This window comes from Elephas maximus, chromosome 25 (genome assembly GCF_024166365.1).
Source record: "Elephas maximus indicus isolate mEleMax1 chromosome 25, mEleMax1 primary haplotype, whole genome shotgun sequence".
Taxonomy (NCBI): Eukaryota; Metazoa; Chordata; class Mammalia; order Proboscidea; family Elephantidae; genus Elephas; species Elephas maximus.
This window is the reverse complement of record NC_064843.1, coordinates 53,989,505-54,009,421: the sequence shown is the minus strand read 5'-3', so window position 1 is coordinate 54,009,421 and position 19,917 is coordinate 53,989,505. Positions and strand designations below refer to the sequence as shown.

Here is a 19,917-nt window from a genome sequence, read left to right as displayed (position 1 = left end):
TGCTTCTGGAAGCTTTGAATAGTTCAGCGATAGTTCTGCCAGAAGTCAGAGAAAGGGCTGGATGATTCCACAAAGTCCCTATGACACAGTGAGCTTATAAAATGCCACAAACCAAGAGATTATATGGACTATTTTCCAATTAGTATACCTTTCATAAGCACAAAACATTTAGGTTTGTTCTAATACATTCTTTTTGATTATCTTTACCTGGAACAAATCTAAAACATGCTTTCTACTAGCAAATACACAAAAGCACCAAACACAGACAGAGTAAAAGTTTATTCTTTACCTAGGCTTGCTCTGAAATCCAAATGTTTTGTTGGGGGAATATATACACACACACACACATATGTGTATGTGTATATGTACATATATATACCCATATATGTGCGTACATATGTATGTGCATGTGTATTACATACCAAAAGCAAATCAAACCCATTGCTTTCAAGTCAATTCCAACTCATAGTAGCCCTCCTATAGGGCAGTGTAGAACACCCCCATAGGGTTTCCAAGGAATGGCTGGTGGATTAGAACTGCCAACGTTTTGGTTAGCAGCAGAGTGCTTAACCACTACACCAGTTGGCTGCTAACCAGAAGGTCAGCAGTTCAAATCCACTAGTCACAAAAGAAAAATGTGGCAGTCTGCTTCTGTAAAGATACTCAAAATTAACCCAATGCCATCGAGTTGATTCTGACCAACCTTGGAAACCCTATGGAGCAGTTCTACTCTGTCCTATAGGGTCGCTGAGAATTGGAATTGGCTCAACAGCAATGGGTTACGGTTAATGGGTTATATGTATGTGTATATATACACATATATACATATACTGTACATATCCTCTTAATAGAATATCATGACACAAGTCACCACCTTAAAGGCACTAAATAAATTATAGACAGATTTCCATGTGTCCCAAACTAAATGTCCACAATTTTTACTGACATAACAAAACTAAATCAGGTACAAGTAGAGAAAATGATTAAAAAAAAAAAAATCCAATCCTGAGTATATAGCATACAGATTTAACAAGAATATAACTGGGGAAGCTACAAAAATAAATAAATAAATAATAAAGGGAAAAGAATTACTCCCTTGCTGAATGTTTGACAAAAATCGAGAATTGTTTTTGGATGCAGCCACTTGTGACTATATTAAATCACTGCACTTAGACTCTCGTTCCCTATTAAAAACAACACTGTGCTCTTTCAGCAAGGTCGATTTATTGAAAGTATTCCCCTGTGCCAAAGGAACTAGTAAAAAACTCTGGTTTACTAACTACGGTTTCTGACTAAAGCATATTTTACAGCGACAAGCCAACATGACAGTTTTCATAAGGAATCCAAAGAGACCTACATACTCTAAAGCATCTGACGCGTGGGTGTTAAAGGAACCAATCCACCGCTGAATTTACTTCAATATTAGTTCATCTGCTGCTGAAAACTGTAAAGGCATTTAAAATTCTAATTCCTTCTCCTGCTTAGCATGATTAGCAAATCTTAATTTGGTATAATCTTGTAATTAAAACTATACTTCTCGTTTTTAGATTTTGGTTAAAATAGTAAAAAAAAAAAAAAGTGTTTATCATTCACTTTTTTAAGAACTGCAAAGCTCTCTGCAAATAACCTTAAGCTAGTGATCATTACTCAGTGGCTTCTATATGATAAATAGCAGAGGCCTTGCCTTCAAGAAGTGTGTTGTCTAGAGGTTGTGGGGCATAAACGTACCATCCAGTGAAAGTTTTCTGATACTGCAGTACAAAGGAAGAAACAAGTACATCTGTTTGAACAGATCAAGGAAGACTTCATGAAAGGGCTAAAATTAGGCCTAGGTATTGAAGGACTCAAGAATCGACTCAACCGCACTGGGTTTGGTTTTGGGGTTTGGTATTGTAGGGCAAGAAGTTTAAAAGACAAATTAAGAAAAGCAGATACTGGCCATGGAGAGGAAATGGTGAACAAAGCCACGGAAATAGGAAAAAAAGGGGCAATGTTTCCTAATCCTGGCTTTGGTCTTGAACATGCGGAGATGTTTTTATGAGGATAACCAGGCCTCAATACGGCCTTCTAATTAAAATCTCCCAGGTTAAGGCTGGACATTTATATTTTTAAAAAGCTCCAAAGGTGATTCTTATGTACACTAGGGTTAAAAAAAAAAAAAAAAAAAGGGTTAAGGACCACTTAATCCTGGAGGCGTCTGAGGGAAAACCCAATAGTCCAGCTGAAATACAGGATCCATGAAAGAGGTAAAACTGTAAAGGTTTTTTATGTCATTTTTGCAGTGTGTTGAATTCCAGGATGAAGAGTCTGCATGATATTCTTTGGCAATGGTTTCTGAGCAGGTGTATAAACAATCAGTATTACTTAGGAATGTTTTATAGTAATAAAGAATAGTGCATGACAGATGAGGAAAAACCAAGGGCAAGGAGACCAGTTAGAAGGCCATGAAGTTTTCCAGGCAAGAGGAAATAAGGGCTTATGGAATGGGGTGGAGTAATGGGGGGAGGGGAAGAAAGTCTAACTCAAAACATAGGGCAAAGGTTGAATTTCTAGGAATTGAAAACTGAGGAAAGGGCAAGAGTTGAAGATGAAGATATTCAGTAGCGTGCTGATGAGACAAAGTAGATTTCAGGATTTTTGTGCATTTTGGGCTTAAACAGGTGGCTGTATGTACAGTACAGGTTTACATCTGCTAATTACTAAAAGTGTTCTTTTTAACCCTGCGAAGTAACCCAATTTAGATGATAAATTGTAATATCGCCTTAGGTTTAAAGTACTACTATGTTATTCCTCTGGAAGTGTCTCTCAGGAAGATGGAAATGAGGGTTAACAGGTGAGCATTTAACCATTTGTGCCATCCGGGCAATGATTAGCACTTTTTTAAGAAGGTAGGGCTTGGTTGGTCATGGGGAGGAACAAGATAGATAAAAGGAAATGATTAACCAGGAGGGAGATTTATTGATCTCAGGAATAAGATGGGATGTGGAGATATGAATCCACACTGAGGGCAGGGAGTATATTTAATAGGAAAAGGGAAAACTGAAATGCACGAGAGGCGAGGTCCAAGTCATGGCTGCGATTTTAAGGTGACAGAGAGGCTGCAGTTTCAGAAGGATGCCAACAAGGAAGACAGTCATTGAGACAAATGGAAAGGGTTGAGATAAAGGTAAGGTTTGTAAGACAGGTTCTGAGTAAGATGGGTAAATGTCCTAATGATGAAGAAGAGGTAGAAGATGATGGAATTAGATGATGTGAATGTAAAACATGAACTTCGAAAGGAAGGTTTTAAATAATGGTGACAGAAACAGAAAGGAAGTGGTCTTTCAGGGGTGGGGATATATTTTTGACTTTTCCTACCCCTTCCCTACCCTAATTTCATCAATTAATGGTAAGAGAAGATAGGTCAGATAACAGAGAAGGTGTCATCCTTAGAGAACAAAAATCAATTAAGTCAAGGTAGTAGAAAGAATGTTAAGAAAAATGTCAATCACACGGAGAGTAAGAACCCAAAAGTAAAGGATTGCAATGGGCTCAGTTATGAGCTAAGCCAGAAGGAAGTTTGTACTCTCAGATGGGAAGTGAAACCCAGTATAATGAATGTAAGAAATAATTTATATTCATGAGGAATAAGAATCAGGATCAGCACAAAGGTGGTTCCTATGAGGTGGAGGTCAGACATACGTCCACTCTCCAACTTCTTCACCATTTCTCACATTAGCCGTTCCCCCCACAGCACTCTCTACTTCTCTGCTGGGTTTGATGATTTGTTGCAGTGGCAACACAGAACTCACAGACCATACTTGCAGTTTTGTGGTTTATTAGGGAAGTAACAGGCTACAAGTGGGGATCAGGATCAACTTGGAAGTAATAGGATACAACTCAAGATCAAGATCAGGAAGTACACAAGAAAGGTATGGAAAGATCCCCCTAAGTGAAGGGCACATCCTTCCCATCTTCACTGCAGAACAGCTTCCAACCAGGACAGCTCTCAGCTACTCTCTGTGACCAGGCCTCTCTGCTGTCAGGCCTCTCTACCACTAACTGGTCCAGCTCATAGCCAGCGTAACAGCCTGCTCAGCCATGCAGGCCATCTCAACCCTTAGGTTCTGTCACCAGGCCCCTTCCAGGCCTCTGGCTGCTGGCTCTGCCACTGGGCCCCTTCTAAGGCTCTTGCTGTCTTCAGTGTTACAGCCCTTGACGCATATTACAGCTCTTTTAGGAGGGTCCATGTGCAGGAATCCCCGGGTCCAAACTGATCCGATCCAGGCTCCTCTTGATCCTGAAGTTCCCTTCTCACCTCTAAAAACCTCTGTGGGGATGGCTGCTTATACAAGCAAACTCCTTATCAATTTTAAGTTGTCGTCCTCCCAGCTAGACTACACACTGACTAATCCCCTCAGTGGATCATAAATCACTCAATCCTATTGGGTGGCTTTATACACTACCTTTCTTACTAGTTAACAAGCCAGTCGCTGCAAGGTGAGTAAAACAGACCAATCACAGGACAGATTGAGGCCCAACCAATAATTTTTGGCAGAATTACAAACTCAGGCCAGAAAGGCCAATATATAAGAGAAACCCACTACACTGCAGAAAAAAAAAAAAAAAAACTGCAGAAAGGGATGTAAAATACAAAAGGAGAGCAAGGAATGGCATTGCACCTAGGACTCAAGAGATGATCACAGTTAAAAAGAATTCTGGTCATAAAAGGTTGGTGGAAACTCCTATCTTAAATAGTGTAGACATTCTGAACAGATGAAGGGAAAGAACTAGAATAACCGACTTAACCTTTTTCTATTCTTTAAACATCAAAACAAAATTAAATCCAACTTTATCTCAAAATATATGCTGAAGTTGTATTTCTACCCACACAAATCCCACAAGTATCATAGGATTCCAGTGAAGGGATAAGTAAATCACAGTATGTACACCTCCTGCTCCCTACTCTCATCTCATTTTTATAATTATAGGTGATATAAGATTAGAAATGAACTTTAGGGCTTTCCTGAAAGTTTTTTTTTTTTTTTTTTTTTTAAGGATTCAAAAGGAAGTATGCAGCCACAGGGTCTGGAAGTTGGGGATAATGGGATTTTAGACATTGTGTGTACACATAAAAGCAGTGCTTCTTTATTAGTGCCAGTTGGCTGGAGTGGAGTGGGGGACAACCTAAGCAATTACTAGCCAAAGTAATTATCCTACTGAATGTACATTAGGGCTCTGATAATTGTGACATTACAAAGCTCAGGCTAGTTCATATAAATGTTCCATTAAAAAGCATGGAATCACTACTAAAATTACATATTTTAATGCCCTACATATGGGCACCAATGTTAATGTATGCACCCAGTAAAGACTAGGTAAAACAAAATTTTAGTAAAAATCTTTCCCTTTTAAACTATGTTCCATAAATGTGAACAATGTCTTGCACATACAGTGAACTTAACAAATGCCTGGTGACTATGCTGATGTTCCTTACACTTACCACCATTTGTTGAGGGCTTTCTCTGCCAAGCACAGTGCTAATTGTTTATACATCTTAATTTCATTTAATTCTCACAATAACTTTATGGATAAAAATTAGTATCCTTATTTTTCAGATGAGGAAACTAAGGCTTTGTATGGCCATGGGGGTTTATTCTTCGACATCAGCAATGATTCATGGAGTACCTAGTCCATAACTGTGCTGTATACATTGGGAACGCAGCAGCAGATGTAAAAGGCATGGAGCGTATAGCTGGAGGAGGGCAGGGATTCAGATACTAAACAAAAACTAAATGGATACAATGTAAAAAATTGTGACAGTTACCATGAAAGAGAAAAACATGTTGCTGTCAAAGAGCTTAACAGGTGGACCAATTAGAGTATGTGCTCAGGGAAGGCCAAAGACCTGAGGAATAGAGTCAGCCATGGGTGGAGAGCACAGGAAGCAGGATGTGGTAAAGTCTTAGGCAGAAAAGAAGGTTAGTGTGTTTAAGGATTGGAAGAACGTCAGGGTGGCTCATATTCAGCGAGCAAGAAAAAGGTGAAATCAGAGAGGGAGGCCTGGGCCAGATCACGCAGGGTTGCATAGGTTGAGGCCCAGGTAAGGAGACTGGCTTTCATTTTAGTGTAAGAGAAAGCCAATGGAAGGTTTTAAACAGGTGGGGTGGGGTTATACCTGGGGTTCACTGTCAGGCTTCAATTGCAATAAGGTCACTCCAGTTGCTGTATAGAGAAGGATTGATAGTATGGGACAGAATGGTGGTGCTGACATGGTCGTTGTTATTAGGTACCATCGAGTCAGTTCTGACTCATAGTGACCCTTTGTACACAGAATGAAACTCTGCCTGGTCCTGCACCATCCTCACAATCATTGCTACGCTTGACCCATCGTTGCAGCCATTGTGTTAATCCATCTCATTAAGGATCATCTTCTCTTTCGCTGACCCTCTACAAGCATGATGTCCTCCAGGGACTGGTCCCTCCTGATAACATGTCCAAAATACGTGAGATGAAGTCTCACCATCCTCACTTCTAAGGAGCATCCTGGCTGTACTTCTTCCAAGGCAGATTTGTTCATTCTTCTGGCAGTCCATTGTGTATTCAGTATTATTCACCAACACCATAATTCAAAGACATTAATTCTTATTTTGGAGTTATTAAGGAAACCTTCTTAGAGTTACAGAGTTAACAGATGATGGAACAAGGATTCTGTTTGCCCTGAAGCTTCAGCTTTTAATCACTGTCTTAAATAGTGACAGAAACATTTCTTCAATAACTTTGTAAATGAGGCTAAGTCCAGGAAAAAATTTTTTTTTTTTTTTCCTTTACTGAGGTAACAACTAGAATACATTTCCAGGATTAAATTTCAGAATATTTAACAGGGGCAAATGTGACTTTTTCTCCCAAAGCTTACAAGGCTCTGCTCCGTGATGCTGAACGATGACTTCCAGTTGTTTTGGATTTTGCACATGATTCATATGCCAATATCAATGCTGTAAACTACTCTGAGGAGAACATTTGTCTTTCATGTAACTTTCTTTTGTGTGTGTGTGTTTAATTTTATTGTGCTTTAAGTGAAAGTTTACAGATCAAGTCAGTCTCTCAAACAAAAACTTATACACACCTTGCTATATACTCCTAGTTGTTCTCCCCCTAATGAGACAGCACACTCCTTCTCTCCACCCTGTATTTCCATGTCCAATCAGCCGGCTTCTATCCTGCTCGGACTTCACATCTCCCCTCCAGACAAGAGCTGCCCACATACTCTCATGTGTCTACTTGATCCAAGAGGCTCACTCTTCACCAGTATCATTTTCTAACTTCTAGTCCAGTCCAATTCCTTTCTGAAGAGTTGGCTTTGGAAATGGTTCCTGTCTTGGGCTAACAGAAGGTCTGGGGACCATGACTTCCAGGATCCTTCTAGCCTCTGTCACACCATTAAGTCTGGTCTTTTTATGAGAATTTGAGATCTGTTCTATCCCACTGTTCTACTCCTTCAGGGCTTCTCTGTTGTGTTCCCTGTCATGGCAGTCATGGGTTGTAGCCAGGCACCATCTAGTTCTGGTCTCAGGCTGATGTAGTCTCTGATTTACATGGCCATTTCTGTCTCTTGGGCACATAATTACCTTGTGTCTTTGGAGTTCTTCATTCTCCTTTGCTTCATGTGGGTTGAGGCCAATTGATGCATCTTAGATGGCTGCTTGCTAGTGTTTAAGACCCCAGATGCCACTCTCTAAAATGGGGTGGAGGATGATTTCTTAACAGATTTTATTATGCCAATTGACCTAGATGTCCCCTGAAACCATGGTCCCCATATCCCTGTCTCTGCTACACTGGGCTTCAAATAATTTGGTTTATTTAGGAAACTTCTATGCTTTTGGTTTATTCCAGTTGTGCTGACCTCTCCTGTATTGTGTGTTGTCTTTCCCTTCACCTGAAATAGTTCTAATCTACTATCTAATTAGTGAATCTCCCTCCCCATCCATCCCTCCCTCCCTCTCCCATCTCATCATCAAAGAATATGTTCTTCTCTGTTTAAAATATTTCTTGAGTTCTTACGATAGTGGTCTCATACAATATTTGTTCTTTTGCATCTGACTAATTTCACTCAGCATAATGCCTTCCAGACTCCTCCATATTATGAAACATTTCACGGATTCATCATTGTTCTTTATCGTTCCGAAGTATTCCATTGTGTGAATATACCATAATTTATTTATCCATCCATCCATTGATGGGCACCTTGGTTGCTTCCATCTTTTTGCTGTTGTAAACTGTGATGCAATGAACATGGGTGTGCATATATTTGTTTGTGTGACAGCTCTTACTTCTCTAGGATATATTCCAAGGAGTGGGATTGCTGGGTTGTATGGTAGTTCTATTTCTAGCTTTTTAAGGAAGCACCAAATCAATATCTCAAGTGGTTGTACCATTGTACATTCCCACCAGCAGTGTATAAGTGTTCCAGTGTCTCCACAACCTCTCCAACATTTATTATTTTGTATTTTTTGGATTAATGCTAGCCTATTTGGAGTGAGGTGGAATCTCATTGTACCTTTGATTTGCATTTCTCTAATGGCTAACGATGGTATTTCCTCATGTACCTGTTAGATACCTGATTGTCTTCTTTAGTGAAGTACCTGCTCATATCCTTTGCCCATTTTTTAATTGGGTTATTTATCTTTTTGTAGTTGAGTTTTTGCAGTACCATGTGGATTTCAGAGATCAGACACTGACCAGAAATGTCATAGCTAAAAACTTTTTCCCAGTCTGCAGGTAATCCTTACTCTTTTGGTGAAGTCTTTGGATGAGCATAGGTGTTTGATTTTTAGGAGCTCCCAGTTATCTAGTTCCTCTTCTGGTGTTTTTGCGCTGTTAGTAATGTTTTGTATACTCTTTACCCCATGTATTAGGGCTTCTAGCATTGTCCCTATTTTTTATTCCATGATCTTTATCGTTTTAGGTATTATATTGAGATCTTTGATCCACTTTGAGTTAGTTTTTGTGCACGGTGTGAGGTATGGGTCTTGTTTCATTTTTTTGCAGCTGGATATCCAGTTATGCCAGCACTATTTGTTAAAGAGACTGTCTTTTCCCCATTTAAAATACTTCAGGCCTTTGTCAAATATCAGCTGCTCATATGTGGATGGATGGATGTCTGGATTTTAAATTCTGTTCCATTGGTCTATATATCTGTTTTTGTACCAGTTCCAGGCTGTTTTGACTGCTGTGGCAGTATAATATATTCTAAAATCAGGTAGAGTGAGGCTTCCCACTTTGTTCTTCTTTTTCAGTAATGCTTTATTTATCCAGGGCCTCTTTACCTTCCATATGAAGTTGGTGATTTATTTCTCCATCTCATTAAAAAATGTCAGTGGTATTTGGGTCGGGATTGCATTGTATCTATACATTGCTTTGGGCAGAACAGACATTTTTACAATGTTGAGTCTTCCTATCCAAGAGCAAGGTATGTTTTTCCAATTACGTAGGTTTCTTTTGGTTTCTTGCAGTAGTGCCTTACAGTTTTCTTTGTATAGATCTTTTACATCTGTGGTTAGATTTATTCCTACTTTCTTTTATTTTATCTTCTTAGGGGCAATTGTAAATGGTATTGATTTGGTGATTTCCTCTTCGTCTCTCTCTTTGGCGTACAGGAATCCAACTGATTTATGTATGTTTATCTTGTATCTGATACTCTGCTAAACCCTTCTATTAGTTTCAGTAGTTTTCTTGACGATTCTTTAGGTTTTCCTGTGTATAAGATCAAGTCATCTGCAAACAGAGATATTTTTACTTCTTTGCCAATTTGGATGTCCTTTATTTCTTTATCTAGCCTGATACCTCTGGCTAGGACCTCCACTACAATGTTGAATAAGTGTGGCGATAAAGGGCATCTTTATCTGGTTCCTGTTCTCAAAAGGAATGCTTTCAGTCTTTCTCTATTTAGAATGACGTTGGCTGTTGGCTTTGTATAAATGCCCTTTATTACATTGAGGAATTTTCCTTCTATTCCTATTTTGCTGAGAGTTTTTATCATGAATGAGTGTTGGACTTTGTCAAATGCCTTTTCTGCATCAATTGATAAGATCATGTGGTTCTTGTCTTTTGTTTTATTTATACGATGGATTACATTTATTGTTTTTCTAATGTTGAACCACTCCTGCATACCTGGTATGAATCCCACTTGGTCATGGTGAATTATTTTTTTGATATATCGTTGAATTCTATTGGCTAGAATTTTATTGAGGATTTTTGAGTCTAAGTTCATGAGAGATATGTGTCTGTAATTTTCTTTTTTTGTGGAATCTTTACCTGGTTTTGGTATCAGGGTTAAGCTGGCTTCATAGAATGAGTTTGGTAATATTTTGTCCTTTTTTATGCTCTGAAATACCTTTAGTAGTAGTGGTGTTAACTCTTCTCTGAAAGTTTGGTAGAATTCTCCAGTGAAGCCGTCAGGGCCAGGGCTTTTCTTTGTTGGGAATTTTTGGATTATTTTTTTCAATCCCCTCTTTTGTTATGGGTTTATTTAGTTGTTCTGCTTCTGTTTGTGTTAGTTTAGGTAGGTAATGTGTTTCTAGAAATTCGACCATTTCCTCTATGTTTTCAAATTTGTTAGAGTACAACTTTTCATAGTACTCTATTATGATTGCTTTAATTTCACTTGGGTCTGTTCTGATATCACCCATCTCATTTCTTCTTTGGGTTATTTGCTTCCTCTCCTGTTTTTCTTTTGTCAGTCTGGCCAACGGTTTGATTTTGTTAATCTTTTCAAAGAACCAGCTTTTGGTCTTGTTAATTCTTTCTATTATTTTTCTGTTTGCTATTTCATTTAATTCTGCTCTAATTTTTATTAATTGCTTTCTTCTGGTACCTGAAGGTTTCTTTCGTTGCTCTCTCTCTATTTGTGCAAGTTATAGGGATAATTCTTTAATTTTAGCCCTCTCTTCTTTTTGTATGTGTGCATTTATTGATGTAAATTGATATCTGAGCACTGCTTTCGCTGTGTCGCAAAGGTTCTGATAGGAAGTGTTTTTATTCTCATTGGATTCTATGAATTTCTTTATTCCGTCCTTAATTTGTTCTATAATCCAATCGTTTTTGAGCAAAGTGTTGTTCAGTTTCCATGTATTTGATTTCTTTTCCCTGATTTTTCTGTTATTGACTTCTAGTTTTATGGCTTTATAGTCAGAGAAGATGTTTTGTAATAAATTTCGATGTTTTGGATTCTGTTAAGGCTTGCTTTATGGCCTAATATGTGGTCTATTCTAGACAATATTCCAGGTGCGTTAGAAAAGAAAGTATACTTGGATACTATTCGGTAGAGTGTTCTGTATATGTCTATGGGGTCCAGTTGGTTAACTGTGGCATTTAGATCTTCTGTTTCTTTATTGAGCTTCTTTCTGGATGTTTTTTCCTTCACTGAAAGTGGTGTGTAGAAGTCTTCTATTATTGTGGAACTATCTATTTCACTTCTCAGTGCTGTTAGAGTTTGTTTTATGTGTCTTGAAGCCCTGTCATTGGGTACATAAATATTTAATATGGTAATATCCTCCTCCTGGTATATTGTCCCTTTATTCATTATATAGTGATCTTCCTTATCCTTTGTTGTAGATTTAAGTTTGAAGTCTGTTTTGTCAGAAATTAGTATAGCGACTCCTACTTTTTTTTGATTATTGTTTGCTTGATACATTTTTTTCCATCCTTTGAGTTTCAGTCTGTCTCTTTAAGTCTAAGGTGTGTCTCTTGTAGGCAGCATATAGCCAGATCATGTTTTTTTTAATCCATTCTGCAACTCTGTCTCTTTATTTGTACATTTAGTCCATTCACATTCAGTGTGATTATAGATAGGTTTGAGTTTAGTGCTGTCATTTTGATGCCTTTTTTGTGTGTGTTGTTCACAATTTCATTTTTCCACTTATTTTTTTTTTGTGCTGAGTAGTTTTTCTTTGTAAATTGTGTGTTCCCCTTTTCATTGAAATTGATTTTGCTTTTGCTGAGTCTTTATGTTTTTCTTGTTTTTTATTTTGAAGTGTAGGATTGTTAGTATTCTTTGTGGTTACCTTAATATTTACCCCTATTTTTCTCCTTTGTAGGTGACTTTTCGTTCATCCCTTGCCACTCTTAAAATCTTCTCTTTATCTTTGGTTTTGTCAAGTTTGATGATAATATGTCTTGGTGACTTTCTTTTGGGATCTACCTTTGTATGGGGTTCAATGAGCATCTTGGATAGAGATATCCTTTCATCTTTCACAACGTCAGGGAAGTTTTCTGCCAAAAAAAATCTTCAACAATTCTCTCTGTATTTTCTGTTATCCCTCCCTGTTCTGGTATTCCAATCACTCGCAAGTTATTCTTCTTGATAGAGTCCCATGTGATTCTTAGGGTTTATTTTTTAAAATTCTTTTATCTGATTTTCCTTCAAATATGTTGTTACCAACTGTTTTATTTTCTTTCTCACTAATTCTGCTTTCCATGTCCTCAATTCTGCTCCTCTGACTTTCTATGGAGTTGTCTAATTCTGTAATTTTATTGTTAATCTTCTGAATTTCTGACTGCTGTCTCTCTATGCATTCTTGCAGTTTATTAAGTTTCTCATTATGTTCTTGAATAATCTTTCTAATTTCTTCAACTGCTTTATCTGTGTGTTCCTTGGCTTTTTTGTGTGTGTTGCCTGATCCTGCTCTTGATGTCGTTCCTCATGTCTTGAAGAGTTCTGTATATTAATCTTTTGTATTCTACATCTGGTAATTCCAGGAATACATCTTCATCCAGGACAGTCCTTGATTCTCTGTTTTGGGAGTTTGTTGAAGCAATCATGGTCTGCTTCTTTATGTGACTTGATAATGACTGTTGTCTCTAATGGAAGCCCTGGTGGCGTAGTGGTTAAGTGCTACAGCTGCTAATCAAGAGGTCAGCAGCTCAAATCTGCCAGGCACTCCTTGAAAACTCTACTCTGTCCTAGAGGGTCGCTATGAGTCAGAATTGACTCAACAGAAGTGGGTTTGGTTTGGATTTTTGGTTGTCTCTGAGCCATCTATAAGTTACTGTATTAATTTCTTTTATGTTTGCTCACTGTGTGCTAATTCCTTGCTTTGTTTTGTTTTGTTTTCATATGTCCAAATAGGCTACTAGAATGAGCTAACTTGATTAGTGGAGCCTTTGAAGTACTGTGTCCTGTTACCAGACGGCTAGAGCTGTTAGCAAGTATATAAGCCTAGGAGTCCATTCACTATACTTGTATAGATTCAGCTTAGGTATCTTGATAGTTGGTCACCTAGCGTGTGGTGTAGGCTTTCACCTACTCTCGTAGAGGATCAGTGTTGATTGACGTATGCGCAGGTTTCAGGTAGCAGCAGGGGGTCACACTCTGAGGAAGGCAGGGGGCTGATAACCTTCCCCCGAGTGCCTGTGAGGAAGGCAGGTCCCTGTTCTCTACAGCGCTTTGGTGGGTGAGCTCTGCAGCTGTACCATAGGCACCCAAGGCTTTTACCTGTAAGGACTGGTAGGCACCACTTATCCTTGGAGCCCTTTTCCCGGAGGTTAGGTGGCGTGGTTGGAGCCTCCAGTCTTCAGGCCCTTGCTGTGGGTAGGTGAAGGTCTTGTTTCATAGGAGAGCAGTATCAAATATCTAAAACCTGCCTCTCCACTGCATACCTGAAACAGTTACAGTCAGCCTTCAAACAGAGTCGCCCTTGCAATATAGTAGCCAGATCCTATCTGGTGTAGTAGATCCACCTGGGTTCATTCAGGGGTGAAAGACAAAGTCTGTGGATCATTTGTGCCTAGACTGGAGCTGCTTTTGCTCTGAGTTTCCAGATTAGGGAAGTTGGCAGACTATTTTTTCCCCATTTGTTAATGTGATCCTTCTCCAAGGCCAGGAGAATGGCTCAGGAAGCACAGCAGGACCTATCTCAGGCCCAGGAAAGTAAACTGTTAATGAAGCCTGCTGGAGGCAGAAGGAGGAGGGGTCAGATAAATAGGAGAGGGTTCTTTCTAACGGAGGAGCTATTAGACAAAATTAGACAAAATCACTTATCTTGTGCTGAGCACATTGTTTTATCTCAGATTCCAGAGGCAATTATAGCCTGTATGCACTGGCTGGGTCCCTGCCAAGATCTCCCCAGGGGGTTAGGGCTGCATCCCGTGCTTGCCTTCTTTCGCTGAAGGTGCCGCGTCCTAAACGTCACAACCTGCCCAGCTGCAGATGTGCCACAGGGTCAGGGGTGTGCCGCTTTGCTTGCCTTCTTTTGCTGAAGTGGCTGTGTCCCTGAAAACCACCATCAGCCCCACCGCAGTCACGCCAAGAAGTCAGAGCTCAGCAACTCCTTGCTGCTTCTGCACCATCTCTCCCTCCTCTATCACTCAGTCTGATTTCTTAACTTTGCCTTTGATTCTCCGGGTTCCCAGCTTGTCATATATATAATCGATTCACTTGTTTTTGGGGGTCTTTGTTGTAAGAGGGATCACCAGAATCATCTAACTACTCTGCCATCTTGGCCCCACCTCCTCATGTAACTTTCAATAAATTTAAACTCAGAGTTGGCAGTCAAATCGTAATGTTTGAATTCACTACAACATCTTTTCATGACTACTTGTGTCTTTAAGAGCCATAGTATAACAACACGCAAGTGCCAGAACACTGAAGACTTTTTCCTCGGGCCTGGCACTGAATTTGAGACATAAAACCAACCCATGAGAGTGTTATTGGATAGTCTACAAAGGGAACGAAGTACCAAGATTATTGAGTAAATAGCTGTGTAAAGTAACTCTGAAATGCTTCATTCAGGTATACATACCAGACATACATAAAAACAAATAGGTATTAGAGTTTTATATTTACTCCATGTTTTATGCAGTAAGTCATAAAACCTTAGAGTTGAAAATACTTCATGAATTTTGGTGATGTGTATCTAACCATTAATTTTAAAAAAAAAAGTGAATCTCCTAATTGTATTAAAACAAAATATAAAATTTGAAAACAAAAGTTTGTACCTTAATTATAACTAGTTTACCATTTTTTTAAAAAATCCATAATGGAAAAACATGCAGTAAATTTATGAATCACAATATAAGACTAGCCATTAAGCACACATGTCTCATAGTAGTCACTGCACAAGAAATAAATGTTACTTTCACTGTTATTATTATTATCTAATACACTAAACCCGAAATATTTTATTTAGGTGTTATTATCTATCTCCTCCATTAAAATGAAAACTCCATGAAGGAAATAATTTTTTTTTCTGCTCTTTTCCCACTAAACCTTTGCAACATATTAAGACAAAGCCTGGACCTAATAGGCACTCAAAAAAAATATGTGTTGTATAAATGATTGAAAGACTGTATTGATACAATCAAGCATTGTATCAATAAGTATCATATGAGAAAATCTTTGTGAAAGCTCTTCGTAAACTGTAAACCATTATACAAATGTAGACTATTATCACCATCTTGATGATCACTAGCATAGACTGCTTACCGAGCATTAAATAGTCATTATCTATCTCCTTTACTTCCCAATTCTTAGAAAAAACTGGAGTTCAAACAGACTATGCAACTGTCCCAATATCACAGGGTCTAAGTAGTAGAATTAGAACTCAAAAAAAAGATCAATTCCAAATCCAGGTATCCTGTCTTCAATTCTCCTGCCTTTTCTACATTGCTTTTTTCATTGACATACTGAATCCAAATACGTAAACAAAACATACTAGAACAACCTATAAAATTATATGTACAATTGATAGTTAATGATTAAGAACATTATCTTTCAATTAGACAGAACTGGGTGTGCATCCAGTTTCTGCTACTTACTTGGGATGTGGGCTTGGGCAATTCGGCCAACCCTTCTAAGCCTCAGTTTCACCTTCTGTAAATTAGGACAATAATACCACCTCTCTAATTGTAAGAAATAAACTATATATTTCAAGTAGAGTATTTAACTCATACCTGGCTCTTAGTAAATGCCCAATAAACTTTATTTTTACCGTTGTTGAAGAAAAAACATGTGTCTGGTATATAATACTGGAAATGACATTTGAACATAAGGTCCCAAAAAGTGGGAAGTGGAGAAGCAAGACCAATAAACTTTGCATTTTCTACTTTCCCTCTGTACCCTGCACTGATTTTATAGAAGCCAAACCAGAAAAACCAAACCCATTTCCATCGAGTTGATTCTGACTCATAACGACCCTATAGGACAGAGTAGAACTGCCCCAGAGAGTTTTGAAGGAGCACCTCGTGGATTTGAACTGCTGACCTTTTGGTTAGCAGATGTAGCTCCTAACTGGTATGCCACCAGGGTTTACAGGAGCAGATGTTAACAAAGACATACTTTCCTTTCCCTCCACAACACAGGATAAGGCTTATATCACTCCGCTATTTTTTTTACAGATGGGAATGTCAACTGCTAAAAAGTGGAAGAACTAATGATTTTTTAAAGATTAGTTATCTTAAAGCTGTTAAAATGGTAAAAATCTTCTTTACACTTTCCAGAACCCCAGTACTACTTCTTTTCTTAAATAAGAACATCTTTTTAGGTGGTTATTTGCTAAATCAAAAATCACAGATCTCCTAAAGCATACCAGTGTCTGAGCACTGCGGACAGTGTTTCAGGCGAATTAGGCCTTGCTGGTGCTATTTTTACTGGGAAAGAGAGACTGTTACAGCTATGTACATGTTTGGTGCCACTGTAGTCTTCTGTTAAAGTACAACAACAGATTGCATAATCCAGGCCATTCCCTTGTAGTTGTAAATCTAAATTACCATGCCCTTGCTATTAAAAAAAGACAGGTCTATTCTCAGGTTTTAATAAACTTGTTTGAACAGGATTTCCTAGTTTGTCAGGTGCTGATCTCTTCCAGCTATAGGATCTTAATTAATATGTTTCTTCAAAAATCCCTCTTGGCAGCTTAACTAATATACTGAAAGGGTTAGGTCTAAGAGTGAAAATTAGGTTTCAATATTTGTTATGGTGCAATTGTATTACCTAGAAGAAGTGCATTAGTTCACAAGCACATTAAACATTTTCACCTCTCCAAACAAATTGCACACAATCTCCTTCAATTCGTCCCCTTTCCTTAGAGTCCCAGACAGAGAGGTAGCTGTAGGAACCATCAAAGCCAATTAACACTCCACATTCATTTTTGGACAAATAAGAGGGGGGAAAAAAAAGGCAGCTCAAACTAAATCTTTGGTGAGTGTGTGAAAGCAAATTTACAAATCATTCAAAGGGGAAAAGTTTACGAGTGAGAAAACTCACGTGCTGAATATTAAATGATCAAATGAAGAAAATTAAGTGTAACTGCTTACCAAATGTTCACAAAATACTTAAATATTCACCTACTATAATATCTTTTAGTATAAAAAAAAAATAGGGTTAAGAAACCCTTGAAAGTATGCTAATCCTTTCCTCTACTTTCAGCCAATCTGTAACAGATGACTAAGTAATCAATTTAATCAATTTATTCTGTCAAAAATCTCTCTGGGATACTGAATTCTATATATTGCAGAATCTCTTCTAAAATGCAATGTGCACATTAAAGTGTTATGATGTAGATGTTAATTGCAGGCATTATTTAGTGTAGACATTAAATTACTATACAATTACTTTCCAGAAAACCCCCAGATCTCCAGTGAGTACTATTATTTATACAAAATATTGAAGAGATGACAAGATATCAACATATCAAACATGTCACTTCAGCATATAGGGCAGTGGGTAAGAGAACATTGTTTTGGAGTTTAGCCAACCAGGCTCAAACCACACTGGCTCTACCAGCAGTATGACTCTAGGCAAATTACTTAATCTCTCTAAATTTGGCTTTCTTAAGACTGGTAAATTAATTTAAAGTATATGAAGTGCTTAGTATAGTAGTGCCTGACATGTTAGTAAGTATATGTCATCTGGTGGCTATAGGCAATATATTCCAGGGATTGTGTAGACTCTGAAATTTGACTTCTTAAGTTCAAATCCAAGTTTTTCCACTTGCTACTTGTTTGGCCTTAGGAAAATTATTTCACCTCTTGGAAACCCTGGTGGCATAGTGGTTAAGTGCTATGGCCGCTAACCAAAAGGTCGTCAGTTCGAATCCACCAGGCGCTACTTGGAAACTCTATGGGGCAGTTCTACTCTGTCTTATAGGATCGCTATGAGTCGGAATCGACTCGATGGCAACGGGTTTTTTCAATGAGTATCCTAATATTAGTAAATAAATGAAAAAGATTAGGATAGTGCTTTGTACATGGTAAGTGGTCAATAAAGTATAATAATTTTAATATTACTTCAACTAAAAAGTCTCAAAGAAGTTTAAAGAGAATATTAGAGTGATCTTCTCTTCTGATATCTGAGTTGACCAGCAGAAGAGATGCTATCAACTCAACCCACATCCATGAATCTTTCCTATATGCCAACATTCAGTTATTCATTGACCAAGCCCCAGGTGCATACTCATAAGTTTCAAATTTTCCAGACTTGTCAGTTGGTACAAATTGCCCAGATTGTGACTGAGCAGGTCGGGGTGAGACCTTGGGATCTGTGTGTATAACCAGTTCCCCAGGTAAGTCCTACGGCTAGGCAGATTTGGAAACCCTGAATTAGTGGAAACTGTGCCTCATCACAGGCCACTCCCCACCTTCCCCCGAAGAATATCTAGCAGCCACAGCCACTGAACAGAAGTGTCCCTTTACAGGCACATGATGAAGTGGAAATGGGGATGTTAAAAATGGTGTTTTTTTATTCAACGAATATTTTGTCGCATACTTATCAGTACCAAATATTTACTGAGAGACAATAGGGCATGCACCATAATTTACAAAACAGTGTATGAAAGTTAATTGGAAAACAACCTGGCCTTAGCAATTAAAATCAGGGCTTCCAACTGATTTGGTCCAGTTTGAAGTTCTGCTGAGAATTTGCATCACTAACAAGTTCCCAGGAAGTTATACATAAAAATCACCTGAGGATCTTGTTAAAATCTAGATTCTGATTCAGTACATCTGGGGTGAAAATGTAAATTCTCAGCAGAGAACTTGTTGAAATTCAAATTCTCTTCAGGGGATCCAGCTGGAACAAACCAGTTCAAAGCCCTGATTAAAATCATTTGGGAGGTGAGAGTGGCAGGCAGAAACGAAGAGCAACGCTGGCAAAGAAAGACATGCATAATTATATGTTCACCATTCGTCCCCATACACATATAAACACATTGCCGTTGAACTCATAGCGACCCAATAGGACAGGGTAGAACTGCCCTATAGAGTTTTCAAGGAGCACCTGGTGGATTCAAACTGCCGACCTTTCGGTTAGCAGCTGTAGCACTTAACCACTATGCCACCAGGGTTGCTATTTGTCCTCAGGATCACAGAAAATATGGGGACAAGGGTCCTGTTGGTCAAGAGGTCTGGTTCTTCAAGAAGTCTGTATTAGTCATTTATGACACTGCTGCTATGGCTGATCGGCTAAAAATGCTAATAATTTAAAAACATTTGAATAACAAATTCACAGAAAAATAGTTAAAAGGGTATAACCATTATTCTTCCTTGACCCTTCCGAATATTAGACTTTGGAAACAAACTATTCTTTACCTCTGATGAGTAAACTTAGCACAAATGTGAGTAGGAATTTTTTCAAGAAAAAGATAAAAAAGAAATGAACTTCCATTCCCCCAAGCACCCACGTCCACCCTGCACACATACCACGCACATGCTCAAATAAACTATGAATAACTTCTACAATTTCTGTAATCTACACCCTAGTAGAAATGCAAGCATTAACAATTTTGTAAGGAAACATTGCAATGACAGCAAAAATAGCACTAATATTCTTCTACTGGATGAAGAACACTGAAAAACTACAGAATAATAAATGTTCATGTTTCTCAATATAATTCGTTATTATCTTCATTAGCCAGGCTAGTCAAGAATTTTGTTTGTTTATTCACT

The 19,917-nt window shown here is 38.3% G+C and overlaps 1 protein-coding gene across 3 annotated transcripts in view; it reads right to left on the bottom strand.

Moving 5' to 3' along the window:
- MACROD2 (mono-ADP ribosylhydrolase 2) overlaps positions 1-19,917 on the bottom strand; it is a 2,492,337-nt gene that overhangs the window by 2,107,407 nt on the left and 365,013 nt on the right. The gene's annotated exons all lie outside the window — the stretch shown is intronic.